Here is a 15132-nt window from a genome sequence, read left to right as displayed (position 1 = left end):
ACTGAGATATTTCACTCAGCATAATGTCCTCCAGGCTCACCCATTTTGAATAATATTGCATGAGTTCCTTGGTTTTCAATGCAGCATAGTATTCCATTGTGTGAATATACGACAGTTTCTCTATCCATTAATTTGTTGATGGGCACCTGGGTTGTTTCCAACCCCTGGCTATTGTGAACAAAGCCGCAATAAACATGGGTGTGCATATATCTGCTTGGATGTCAACCATTCTTTTCTTAACAATATCCATTTTTTCTACATTCATGGTTCTCACATTTCATGCTCCAATCACTAGTGTCTGTTTAAGCTGTTCCTTCTCCTATGTGTTCCCATACTTGAGGGCTCAGCCTCAGTTGCCATATCTGCTAGTCTATGTGTTCTCTATTGTACATGGGGTTTTCAAAGGCCTGTTATTTCAGAAGTGTATGGCCAATCCTTCTTCCTAGTCTGCCTTTATTTGAGTGCTCAGATTTAGAACATTATCTGACAGACCATTTCTCTAGCTACCTGATAGAAAATGGATTGATAGCGAAGGTGAGTCAGCACAAAATGAGAGGTTTCCTAGACTAGAAGGGGCCTGTGGAAAGGAAGAACAGCCAACCAGACTGGCTTAGCATGGATTTGGGACATGAATTCAAGAAGATTTGCTAATGAATGTGGTCTAGAAAACAGTAAGTAAGAAATCAAGAATGAATCCAAAATCGAAGACATGAGAAATGGAGAATTCTGGAACTGGAAAAGCTTGCTCAGTGAGGGAAGAGATGGAGAGGAGATTTGCAACATGTTGCATTTGAAATATCTCTAAGACAGTCAGGTAGAAACATGATGGAGGCAGTTGATATGAGTCTAGAAAGCAAAGAAGAGGTCTGGTAACATACACTGGGACCTGGACAGAAACTGACAAATACACCGAAGTGGGAGAGCAGAGGAAAAAGAGAAAATGACCCATGAGAAGCTGCTAAGGAGTAAACAAAGAAGGCTGTTGCTAAGGAAACGAGAAAATGGGAAAGGAAGAAGGAGAAAGTAGGGAGGGTGAGAGAAAGGAGGAGGAGCGGAAGGAGAGAGGGAGGGAAGGTGTGAGTAAGGAGAGCCAAATGTGAGGACAAAATGAGGTAAGGAGAGAAGATGATGGTGAGAGGGTCAGAGAAGGATAGAAAAGGGAAGAGGATATTGAAAGGAGGTTTGAGGTAGGCAGGATGTTGTTGCAACAACTGGTAGGTGCCTTGGAGACAAGTACAACTCATAGTGATCCTCTGAACAACAGGTCTGAATCCTATCCTATCCTGTGCCATCCTCATCATTTCTCGCACACATGACTCCATTGTTGCAGTCACTACCTATCCATTTGGTTGAGGGTCTTCCTTTCTTTTGCCTACCCTTTCCATCTTTCCAAGCATAATGTCTTTCTCTAAGGAATAGTCTCTCCTAGCAACATGTCCAAAGTATGAAAGAGAGAGAACTTTGTCATCTTTGCCTCCAACGAGCACTCAAACTATACTTTCTCCAAGATGTATCTGTTTGCTCCTTTGGCCACCCATGGGATATTCAGTACTCTTCTCTAACCACAGCTCAAAAGCATCAATATTCCCCCGTCATTCTTATTCATTGTACAGTTCTCGGATGCATAGCAAGTGGTTGAAAAGATCAAGGTCTGAATCAGGATCGTCTTAGTCTTTAAACTAGCATCATTGCTCTTTAATAATTTGGAGGAGTTCCTGAACAACATATTTGCCCAATGCAATAAGGAATGGATAATAAGGAAAGGAGATAACATTTCCACTAATTCACCTTGATCATCCTCAGTGAACTTATTTGGAACACTCTGTGGTTGAGATAGAAATCTTTTTAATAGGAAAGAATGGAGGCAGCAACGTTAAAAGAGGTTTGTTTGTAGAAAGAAGAAGGGCAGAAGTTAGAGGGAGACATGATATCACGGGATCTTTAAGAGATGGAAGATAATCCATCATGAAATGCTGATGGGAACATACAAGGATGTACTTAACCCTTGGTTGAAGGTTTCATTTATCCAGATAAGCCCACTATAATCCTACTCTTGTCATTAAGTTCATGTGCGATGTACTGGTAAGGGAGAAAGAAATCTGATTTAAGTGGCCATGGGGCTGGGGTTTTGAGTTGGACAGGTGCTCTAGCAATACTGTCTTTCTGGTCACCACAGTCTTGGCCTCACACTTCAACCTGACTTCTCCCTACCTCCCTCCTGTCAGCTGTCAAATTCTGTCAGTTCTGTTTACAACATGGTCCTCAAATAATTTTTTCTTGACATCATCTTCTGCCTAGACAATGTAAGACCTATAAGTCTCTCAGCTTCTGAGTTCTTCCTGTATAATTATATTCACTATTACCTAAAACTCAAACTCATTGTGTTTGAGTGGTAAATAACACATAGCTCACTTAGTACAACAAGTTTTCAGAGGCTGTAAATCACATGGGAGAAGATTTCCCATCTTTCTCTCTTGGAGCTGCTTGTGGATTCAAACCATGAGAGAGGTACGAGGATTAGCAGGGTGACTCTCCATGAAGTGCACACCAACTAATCATGGCACCAGTGCATGGATCTAAAGCACACCCATTTTGCTGATTTTCCCAATTTGCAAAACTAGTAAATTTTGCAAAAGTTCTAATCTTGCAAAAATTCTTCAGAGAAGGGAGTAGTTAACTCCTACTTTGTAAAGAAACAAATTCAAATTTTGTCAAAAAGGAAATCTCTTCAACAAACATCTCTACTTTTTTAGAAGGATGTAAAATGGAAAATGGAACTCTTACAAAGAACTGTTGTAATATATATTCCAACAAAAAAGAGAGAGAGAAAGGGGTAGGGGAAAGGGGGGGGGGGAGAGAGGAGAAGGGACAAGGGAGAGAGGAGAGGAAAAAGGGGGGGAGGAGAAAGGAGAGAAAGCTAGATTCTGAAGGATGTTCTTGAAACTTTGGGAAGATCTGAATTTATTATTATCAACTTTTTTTTTAAATAAAATAACCACATCCCTCCTCTTGCACTCTATATTGTGGTTCTTGTTAATTGCCTTGAGTCAGCAATCCCACATATAACAGAATGAAATACTGACTTGTCCCACAGTATATTCATAGTACTGTGACTATTTTGTCATTAGCTATTTTATGTTTTACCAAACATGCCAGTGTTTTCCAGCAATTAGTCTTTCTTGATGACACCTCCTGAGTAAGCATACTGAAGTCTCACCATCACAGCTTCTAAAGAGCATTCCAGTGGCCTTTCCTCTCCATGCATTACATCTCCCTTTCTTATTCTGCCTTATCTCTAGCACGAGTAGTAAAGAGCTCTGGTGGTGATGTAGTCTGTAGGGAGTTGTGCTACTAGCCCATGGATGGTGCCTCGCTGGTGGTTTGAATCCACCAGTGGCTCCTTGGGGAAAAGATGGACCATCTCTTCCTGTGCAGAACCCACTGGAAAGTCAACTATGAGTTAGTCCTGCCTTGACAGCAGTGAGAGAGGGAGAATTAAAAGGGGGCCCAGAGCAAATATAGGCATGATTCTGTGACAGAAGCTTCTGATGGCAAGTTGTCAATTTGTTATTCACCATTTGTTCAGAACTTATTCCCTGACATCAGACACCTGTGAGGAAAACAAGCCAAATTCCCTCACAAACACAGAAGGTTGTGTGGTGACTGGGGCTAAAGCGGAAAAACCACCTCAGTGATCTGGACTAGTCACAAATTAAACACTTTGATGGTTAGGAGTTCTCACATCAGCAAAGTATGCTAGATGGAAAATACACATACTCCTCACTTATCAACTATCTCTTTATCTAACATTTTATATTTACAACAACAGTGAAAAGTCTACTATCTTGCATATTAACCACAAACATCTGGCAGTAGTAACAAACATCAAGATCTGACACGCAAGTAACACTAGCTATTAAGGTTATGTGGCAATTTGGCTGGACGATTACTGAATGATGTGATTTGACAGTTATGTAATGATGTAGTCATTCTCTATTTTGTGTTCTGACATGGACCGCCTCTATTTTCACATAACACCAACTTTTACACAGTGATCTGAGCTTTGGAACCAAACTATGTATTAAGTGAGTGTATTTTATTAAGCATACTAATTTTCTTTGATAAGGAACTGGTTTTCAAATTCTCCAAACTGTCTATTATTGAGAGAGGTACTACTTGTGACTTAGATGACAGCCGACCTGAAATGCACTTAACTACAAAAGAACAAGAGCAGATGAGATCAGGGCACCAGCAGGAGGACCAGTCTTGTGGAAATGTTTGTTAATGGACACAGAGTTACTCTACATTGCAGAACATCTGTGACCTCTAGTTAAATATGTTATTTAAAGGAGCACTTTGAAAAGACTTAATTGTGCTATTTAAATTGTACTATTTACTGTGAAATGTTATCTTTCATTTTAGAGCATTTGCGATGTATTCAGAATTTAAACAACAATACACAGACAAGAAGACTCCAGGTTATGAAGGATTATATCTGAGTTAATAATTTCTAATGGCCCCCCTAAGTCTTTGAAGCTTGTCCTGGACAATGCTTTAAAAATGAATTAAAATACTATTATTTACACTCCAGATTTTCTTTCTTTAAATTGTAATTCACAAGATAAGTTTTAATCTCATTTAAATCCATCCTGAGGAGGGTGTAATGAGTGCTCCTTGGAGGCAAGGACTCTGAAACTTTGTCTGACATGGGCATGTTGCATAGAAGGACCAGTCCTTGGAGCGGGACATTATTCTTGGGAAGGTAGAGGGACTTTAGGCTTGGGAGGGTAGCGGAACAGCACCGGAAAGGAAGACCCTCCATGAGATGGATTGATTCAGTGACTAGGGAAATGAGGGTAGGTGTGTCAAAGTAGGCAACTTGGCTCAGGATAGAGCAAGGTTCAGAGCTGTTGTACATAGTGTCACTATGAGTTTCAGGTGACTATGGCTCATAACAACAACAACAAGTGTTATTTATATAAGTTGCTGTTGTTGTTGACTGCCTTCGAGTCAAGCACGACTCATAGCGACCCTATGAACAAAAGGCCTGAAGCCTCTCTACAACTATCAACATTTATCAAAGTTCATAGAGTTTCCGGAGGCATGTTATTTAGGAAGTGGATGCGATGCCACTTCTGAGATAGTTATTGCTGTTGTTATGTGCTATGGAGTCAGAACTGACTCATAGTTGACACTTGTGGGTTTAAGAGACTGTAAAGCACACAGAAGAAGATTACCCATCTTCCTCCAACAGAGCAGCTGGTGGATTTGAACTGCATACCTTTGGACGGCAGCACAACTCCTTGCTACTAAGCCACAAGAATTCCTTAAAAGATAGATATTGCTGTTGTGTGTACCTTCGTTGAGCCAGTACCCACCCACAGATGACCCTCCAGTGGGGTTTCAGAGGCAGCTAATCACAAAGGAGGAGATAGCCCATCTTTCTCTGGTGAAGCAGCTGGTAAATCTGAACCATGTACCTTTTGCATTGGCAGAGCAATTACTTACTGCTAAGAGTAAGTCTGGCAGCCTAGTAGTAAGGGGCTGTGCTGTTATCCCAATGGCACATGGTTCAAATCTACCAGGAGGAAAATCTGTAGGAGGAAAAATGGGCAATCTCCTCCCATACAATTAACTGCCTCTGCAAACCCACTGGAGAGTCAGCTATGAGTCAGTTCTGACTCGATAGCACACAATAAGAAGAGGAGGTCAAATAACAATGTCATCAGGAAATGCAAACAGACTTCTTCCATTGGTTGGGATGGCATATGCGTACAGACATGAAATGATGGTTCAGTGTGTAAAGTTTATGAAATATGACTGGGGTAAACTGAACTGTGTTCCTCCCACAATAAGTGCTGTAAATCCTAACCTGTATATATGTTTGTGGTTGGAGCTCTGGGGCATAGTACATAGTGAGTTTCTCCCACAGATGTCTAAGGGTTCAAATTCACCAGTTGCTACAACATTTAAGAGTGATTGAATGGAAAACCCCTTTGTTCTGTAAACGTTCACACAAACCACAATAAAAATGGGGAGATAGAGAATAAAAAAAGAATTTATACTATGCAAATGATACAACTTTGCTGACAGAAAGGGAAAAGGACTTACTGATGGATGAAGACTATAGTCTTCAATGAGGATTACATTTCAACTAGACTGACTGAAAAAGTAGCTGCAAAAATGGACTCAAATACAGCAGCATCACTGTGAGGATGGCCCAGGACACGACACTATTTCATTGTTATGTATATGGTTGCTCTGAGTCAGAGCCAACTAGACAGCACTTAATAGCAGTGTAGGAAACTGTGAAAAACAAGTTTTTGTTTGTTATAGTTAGTCATTTGTTTTATTTCTATAGTAAAGGCACTAGGTGTCTAAAACAACTGACTATAGTAATTGCAAACATATTACCACTTTGGACTTTTTTCTCTCTTCAAAAAAGCTCTGAGTGATATAATTTTAGAGATTGTGTTTTATATTGGGTGGATTGAAATGTAAATATATGTTGAGGGGAGCTCTGGTGGCCTAGAGGTAAGGAGCTGTACTACCATACCCAAGGCACACAGTTCTAATCCACGAACAGTTCTGCATGTGAAAGATGGGCAATCTTCTCCCAGATGAAGTCAATGACTATTTCAATCTCTTCTCTATCTATCATGTTACCTATAGGTCCAGGGGTGAGAATTTTTGTTTTCTTGACATTGAAATGCAACTCATACTGAAGGTTATGTTCTTTGATCTTCTGTAGCAAGTGTTTCAAGTCCTCCTCACTTTCAGCAAGTAAAGTTATGCCATCTGCATAATCTAGGTTGTTGATGCGGCTTCCTGTGATCCTGATGCCACATTCTTCTTCATAGAGTTTAGCTTCTTGAATAATTTACTCAGCATGCAGATTGAATAGGTATGGAGAGCAGATACACCGTGATGGACACCTTTTATAATATTTAGCCATGTAGTGTTTCTCTTGCTCTGTTCACACAATCATCTCTTGGTCTGCGATGGTAGCACTACAAAACTATGACATAAACGAGTGAGTGAGTGAGTGAATGTGTGTAGTATAAAGAGAAATGTAAAGCCATTGTTCCTAACTAGTATAATAGATTAAGGAAATTCTTTATAAGAAGAGGAAAGATTACATAGAGGACATGATGCTAAGAAGAGTGGAGGGTTGGAGGAGAAAAAGACCCTTGACTAGGTGGATTGACACGGCAACCACCGCAGTGGGGTCTTGCATGTCAGAAAGTGTGAGGATTGTACAGGATAAAAGAGTGTTCAGATTTTTTGTTCATAGGGTCACTATGAGTTGTACTCTACTCAACAGGACCTAACAACAACAGCAACAACGTGAAAGAGTATAAAATTTTATTTTTTATTTTATTTTATTATTTTTGTGTGAGTGTACCATCAAATCAGATCTGACTGATACAGGAGGAGATTGTCCCTCCTTCCCAGGCAGAGCATCTGGTGGATTCGAACCGTGTGCCTCTGGGATTGTAGTTGCAGCTCCTTGCCACTAGGCCACCAGAGCTCCCCAGGGGTTACTTCTGGAAGTGAATGTGAGGGTGGAGTTTTCATGTTTTTCTTTAGATACTTTAAGAGTTTAAGGTTTTTATCCCATGTATGTGTCATTTTGAGAATAGTACTGTATACTTTTTTGTTATGATTTTATTAATAAGCAGAGACAGAAAAATTGGAGAAATCTACATAAAGAATAGGCAGTTTTTGTTTTAAACGTAAAAGCAAGGTTGATAAAGTTTGAGCAACTAGAGAGAACAATGTTTCAAGAATTCTAAAAAAGATTTGGAAATATCTCATTACTCATTGTCCCTAACAATTATTTAGAGCCAATTTCCATAGAACTGCTGCTGGCCTACTTTCATTTAAGTCATTTTGTATAGTGCTGGGTTTTTTTAATGCAACTCTGATGATTCTTTTGCTTAATTTATCTGAAAATAGGATTGGTGCATGCTAAATTCTGCACTCAATGAACCATAGTCTAAAACTGTTCTGAAGGATATGGGACTCTAGCTGTTCCGGCAAACTAGCAGCCATCTGGCCATTTGAGAATCAATTCAAGCCAGCATGGTTTCATCATTTCTGACATCATTTAGGGCTATGAATCAGCCGGGAAGAACATTTCCATTATTTGAGTCAACTAAACCATCAGTTACCATTGATTCTGATTTGTGGCAACTCTATGTGTGTCAGAGTAGAATGATATTCCATGAGGTTTTCAAAGCATGATTTTTTTTTCCTCCCCCAACACTTCTTTGAGAAGACCCCTATGTGGATTTGAACTTTCAATATTTAAGTGAGCAACCAAGGGCTGAATTATTGTACTATTCAGGGATTCCTTGAATCAATCCCCCTCTCCCATTTTTCTTAAATAAATGAATACTGCAATTGTCTCATTGACAAAACCAAAGTGTCTAGAATTGGTTTAAGTTACTTTAAATAGTTGCCAATTTGCCTGTCACATTCACCAGGTGTATGTTCTTGCTCATATACATGTATGCACAGGCATCCTGTAACCGCTAGTCTCTTTCTCGTTTCTTTTGCCCTCTTTTTAATCTGTTTAAGAGAACCATCTCAAAAAAAAAAGAAAAAAGAAAAGAAAAAGAACCATCTCTAACTAGCTCTAGTTTCATTCTTCTTTGTACCCAAATTTAGGAAAAGGGTTGAAGGGGTTATTCTTATTGCTGATGTCTTCAGGCATCATGAGAAAGCTAGGAAATACCTCAGACAAATTAGTCCTATGTGATGGTTGTGTGTCTATGTAAAGGTAGTATAAAAGCCATAATAATAGAACCTATAATAGTTGAACATAGGAGGTTCTTCATATAATCCCAGAAGCTTTACCAATTACTCAGAGAGAACATGAAAGATAAAGCTCATGTTATACTCTTAACTTGATTTAGATTCTCACCTTATAATGTCTCAGGCCCTCGATCTCAAGTTTTGGATTTTTCGCTTTGCTAACTGAACTGATGCTTCTTGGATCGTTCCAAGTTTTGCCCATAGCATCCTACAGTATTGCAACTCAGTATAAATTTATTTCTCCATTCTTTCAGTTTGAGAAATGCCAAGGCAGTTCTTCCATTTTTATTTTCCTAACTATTTATGTAGAGTTAGTATATGCTGCTCTTTGCACATTTTATTATAATACTTTGTCTTCCCACATTGCCCCTTGAAATCTTTTGTTCAACTCTTCTGCTTCACTAATTTTTCCCTTTGTTTTGGCTCCTTGAAATTTTGATTCAATTTCCAAGTCTCTACTGACATCAATTTTTATTTTTTCTTTTATCTCTATCTTTGCAATGATCTTTTGTTTTCTTCCTGGATGATATCCTTGATGTTATCCCACAGATCATGTGGTCTTTAATCATTAGTGTTCAGTGCCTCAATTCTTTGAGATAAATTCTAAATTCCAGGGGGTCAGACTCCAGGTTGTATTTTTACTCTTGTGGATTTTGTTTTTATTTTATTCCATTTCAATTTGAACTTGCACATGAGTCATTAATGATCTGTTCCATATCCAGCACCTGACCTGCTTTTGACTGATGACATTGAGCTTCTCTTAGAATTCTTTCCATAGATGTAGTCAATCTGATTCCCATGTAGTCTATCAGGTAAGGTCCATGTGTAGAATCAATGCCTTTGAATTGTAGTGTTGGAGAAGAATACTGAATATCCCCTGGACTGTCAGAAGAACAAACAGATATGTCTTGGGGAAAGTGCATCCAGAGTGCTCCTTGGAGGCAAGGATGGTAAAGTTTCAGCTCACATTTTGGGCATATTTTTGGGAAGGACCAGTCCTTCGAAAAAGACATGCTTGGAGATATAGAGGGTCAACGAAAGAGAAGAAGATTGACACTGGCTGCAAAAATGGGCACAAGTTTATTAGAGACAATAAGCATGGTACAGTATAGGGCAAGATTGGGATCCATTGTTCATAGAGTGGCTATGAGTCATAGCCAACTCAATGACACCTGACACGTCAACATATGGAACTGAAGGTCTTGACTTTGTATCATTCTACCTATCAGCTCCAATCTGCTGACTTCTCAAGATGAGTCTTCTGAGCTTGACTTTAGCCTCCGCCTCTCTGTAGCTTTGCCTAGGAAATAATTTCTTGGGTTACACTAATCATTTGAAGAACAGTATTATTAGGGTCACATGTGAGAGACTATGGAACTTCTCACTCTGTATCTATTCCACCCTTATTCTTATGTGTCTTCTTGCTGAGAAAATTCAAAAAAGAAGGTACTTGCACAAAGCTCCCTAGCTGCTAAGGTTCTAGATGAGATTTCTGTTCTGCTAACTAAACGTATTCACCACAACTGGAATATAGAATAAAGTTAAATGGAGTCAAAGACAGGTACAAAGCTTCAAATTTGCTGCTGTGTAGAGTGACTGAACCATGGTGTTCTGGTGCCAGGAGCTAGAAAAGGGTCTTGCCAGGTCTACAGGTGACTTCCCTAAGATGCCAAAACCAAGGGTACCCATGGCACCTATTGCTAGAATGGGGTTTTAGGAGTTGGTTTGTTCTGTTGTTGTTTTTTCTGGAGGCTCAGAATGGACTCTGTTTCTTTTTAACTCCCAATGATCCTTTAGGCCATCAAGTAGGCTGTAATAAATCCCTTTCTGCTTAAACTACAAATGAGCCTGACAGATGTAGGCTTAGAGCTATGGGATACTTCCCAACCATCTGCCTACTGGCTCTTCCATCTGATCTAGTTCCACTTTCAGAAATCCCTTGAGATGCAAGAGTGAAAATGCTGTACCATAGCAGATAGTTGTGCTTCCAGTAGATAAGAAAGAGAACATGATGCCTTCAGCAACTATTGGCAGAAGATATGTTTCATATAGAAGAATACAGAACACAATTGCATTGATTTTGAGTATTTCAGATAATTATTTTTAAATGGAAGAGCATATTTGCAACATAACAAAACCTAAAACCAAACCTAAATGTACTGTCATCAACTTAATTCCAGCTTGTAGCAGCCCTGTAGAGGGAATTATACAGAGTAGTTCCATAATAATAGAACTGTCCATGGGGCTTCCAAAGCTGTAGATCTTTACAGAAGCAGACTACCTCATCTTTCTCCCATAGAGCAGCAGCTGGTGAGTTCAACTGCTGATATTTTGGTTAGCAGCAGCCTTGAGAGAATAATATAAAGATGATTATAATCTTAAAGATCCACAAAACACATGGTATACTTGCAAAGTGTATTTGGTGAGATGTTTTCTCCCATTTGTGATCCCACAATATGACTACTTCTTGTTAGATCCTGTCAAGTTGGAGCTTGACTCATAGCTGACCTTCCAGGAGGTTTTCAGAGGCAGTAAGTCACATAGGAGGAGACTGCTCATCTTTCTGGTGGAGTCTTTTCTGCTCATAGAGCAGCTGGTGGTTCTGAACTGTGTGCCTTTAGATTGGCAGGTCAATGTCTTACCACTAAGTCATCAAACCTTTCTTAATCTGACCACTTCTTCTCACTAAACCTTAGGCAGAATAAGCTAACAGACGTATTGCTGTTGTTGTTCTGTATGGTTGAGTTAAACCGACCATAGCTGACCCTTTGGTGGGTTTTCAGAGGCAGTTAATTGCATGGGAGGAGATTGCCCATCCTCCCACAGAGCAGCTTGTGGATTCAAACTGTGTACCTCTGGGATTGAAAGCTTCTTGTCACTAGTTCACCAATGTTCCTAACATACACATTGTTGCTGTTAAGTTCCATTGAGCTGTAGGCGACTCATAATGACCCTATGAATGAAAGACCTGAACATTTGTATAACTTTCACCTTTCTCCATCTAGATTCATAGGGTTTCAGAAGCTGTTTTGGAAGTGGATGCCACTTCTGCTTCCAAGCTTGTTTTATTTGGGAAGCTCCACCAAACACTGTCCACCATGGTGACCATTATAGCATTTGACATGTCAGTGTCACAGTGTTCAGCAACACAGCAACCACAAGTTACCTCTGTATGGAAAGTGGACACACCAGGGCTATACAACCTAGAAGAATGTTTTAACATAGTCATTAGCAACACTAAAAAAAAATATTTTCAGAGACAATATTCTTAACTCCATAAGAAAATGTAAAACAATTGTGTGATGCAGTATTTGGACTTTTGTGACTGAGATATTTCACTCAGCATGATGTCTTCCAGGGTCCCTCATGTTATGTAATGTTTTAGGAATAAAATTTTATTTTAAAAACAAGAAAGAAAATTTTAGTGTCTTAAATGATCATAAGGAGACAACACTATAAATGAGTTTAATGATCAGAGAGATCTTGTCCTTGTGATAAAATAAAAGAGAATAGAAAAGGAGAAATCTGACAACCACTTCCCCAAGCTACACAATCAATGTCAATGTCAACAGTGATAAGTTATGGTGCTAGTATGTGTCCTTGATGCAATGTGATGAGAATAACACTTTACCTTTATAGTGTCCTTGCAAAAACGTTTAACTCCCCCAGTGAAACAATGAGAAAAATATCAGATAAATCCCATTACAGGAATAGTCAACAAAATACCTGAGCAGTATTCCTCAAAACTGTTAAGGTCATAACAAACAAGTAGTCTTAAAAAAATGTCACAGTCAAGAGTAGCCTAAGGAGACAGGAGAACTGAATACAATGCGGTATCTTGAGTAGGACGTTGCAACAGAAAAGGAGCCCTAGGTGAAGGCTAAGTAAATGTAAATAAAGTATGAGCTTCAGTTCAGACTACTGCATCAGTATGGATTCATCAATTAAGCTAAACATTGCATCATAACTAAGATGGTAATAGAGGAAAGTGGGTGTGAGGTTAATGGGAACTTTGTATACTACGTTAACTCAGTAAACCTAAAATTATTCTAAAACAACGAGTTTATTAGAAAATAAAAAGATGCTTGGAGTAGCTTCAATGAAAGGCAATTGTAATTGTCTTTTTAGAAAGACCAGAATTGCTCAGTATTTGGATGTTCAAACTAAGCATGACCACCTATTAGGTTTGATTTCATTAGTATCACAAAGGCAAGCTTGATGAAGATCAAAGATGCCTTCAAAGTTACCTATGAGCATATGAGTAAGTTTATAATAAAAGAAACAGGACTATAAAACATCAAGTCAGATAGCAGAATCCTTGCCTCCAAAGAGCAGCTCAGTTTCACCCTCACCAGGACAAACCTGTTTGTTCTCTTGGTGGTCCGTGGTTTGTTCAATACTTTTCTGCAGCACCACAACTCAAAGGCACTGATGATTCTTTTGTCACATTAGTCATTATCCAGGTAGCACATCCCTTTTCAGGACTTGAAACACAATGAGCACATTTACAGCCACTCAAGTGTCTATGTGAAGATTGTCGTCATGGCAAATATTTTGTGACCTATATATTTAAAGCTTCAACAATAAAATCTATTAAACCAAGTTATTAAAAACAGAAAAAATAACTTTACAACTTCTTCCTCTTGTTGTTATGTGCCATTGATTATTTGCGACTCATAGCGACCCTATGTACAAGAGCCCTAAACGCTGTTCTATCCTGTGCCAACCTTGCCATCTCAAACACACTCATTCCCACCACTCCACTCAGAGAATCAATCCATCTCATTGAGGGTCTTCCTCTCCTGCGCCGTCCCTCCACTCTCCCAAACATGATGTCCCTCTCCAAGGACCAGGCCCTCCTTGCAACATGCCCAAAGTATGTCAGATAAAACTTCAGAACACTGACTCCAAGGAGCATTCTGGCTTCACCCTGTCCAGGGCAAACCTGCTTGTTCTCCTAGCAGTCCATGGTATATTCAACACTCTTCCCCAGCACCACGGCTCAAAGGCATCGATTCTCTTTGTATTATCCCCATCCACTTTCCAACTCTCTGATGCATAGCATGTAATTGCAAAGACTATAGCTTGGATCAGGTGCACCTTAGTCTCCAGCCTGATGTCGTTGCTCTTCAGTACTCTTGAGAGGTCCCTCACAGCTGGCTTTCCCAAATACAATTTGTCTCTTGATTTCCTGGCTACTAGTACAAGAGTGTTGACTGTGGAATCAAGTACACGAAAACTGTTAACTATCTCGATCTCTTCACCATCCATACTGATGCTGCCAATTGGCCCAGTGGTGAGAATCTTTGTTTTCTTGATGGTTGCGCTTCAATTAATATTGAAGACTGCAGTCCTTGACCTTCTGCAGCAAGCACTTCAGGTCCTCCTCAGTTTCAGCAAACAGGGTTGTGTCATCTGCATAACACAGGTTGTTGATGACTCTTCTACCTGTCCTGATGCCACAACTTTACAACTTAGTAATTCTAAATGCACAGCTGGCTTAGTGATTACGGTACATTTCCATGTACTGTGTGTCTTACAGTGATGTCCTTTACTAATGGTTGGTTTAATTTAAATCATTGTCACAAGATTCTGAATGGAAAGGTGGCATGGAATAAAAAAATAAAATTTCATGTTTCCCAAATTTTGCCCTTGGTTCCTGAGAACCTCTAAAATCTTAGCATTTCCCCGGTGATTGAAGTGTCTTTAACTGAATTTTCAGATCATATTACCTAACAGGTTTTGCTAATGAGATTATTAACGCTTGGGTGAGGACTGGAGAGACCAGAACCTCCCATCAGGTAACATCAGCGTTCTTCAGGAAGGGCAGCCTGTGTCAATCAGTCATGTAACGAGGCCCCAAAGGAAGACTGCACTCAGAAGCTCCATGAGCTTCCCCCTGGGATGGCCTCTCAAGCAAACTCATGGCTGTAGAGTCTGAACCAACTCATAGCTGACGCTCCATTGGGTTTACAAGGCTGTAAGTAGCTCTGGATGAGATCACCACTGCTAGATGCCAACCATGAGAGAAGTGAGGCCATTGGTTTAGCAGTGTGACTCCCACAGATTGCCCCACCAGAGCTCCCTCACGGGAGAGCTGTTACTGTGTGCCATTGAGTTGGAATCGACCCATTGCTGACCTTCTGATGGGTTTTCTTTCTTTTTAAAAAATAATGTGACTTGAATGAAAGTTTACAGAAAACTTGGATATCTCATTCATTCATTGCTCCACATTTTCCTCTCTATCCTGCCCCAGTTTACTTTAAAAAAAAAAATAAAATTGCACTGTACCCTCAGAGGCGCACAGTTCTA

Source organism: Elephantulus edwardii, unplaced genomic scaffold (assembly GCF_000299155.1).
Source record: "Elephantulus edwardii isolate Elephantulus edwardi_28Jun2011 unplaced genomic scaffold, EleEdw1.0 scaffold00073, whole genome shotgun sequence".
NCBI classification, from domain to species: Eukaryota; Metazoa; Chordata; class Mammalia; order Macroscelidea; family Macroscelididae; genus Elephantulus; species Elephantulus edwardii.
The sequence above is the reverse complement of the archived record's forward strand: the minus strand, read 5'-3'. Positions refer to the sequence as shown.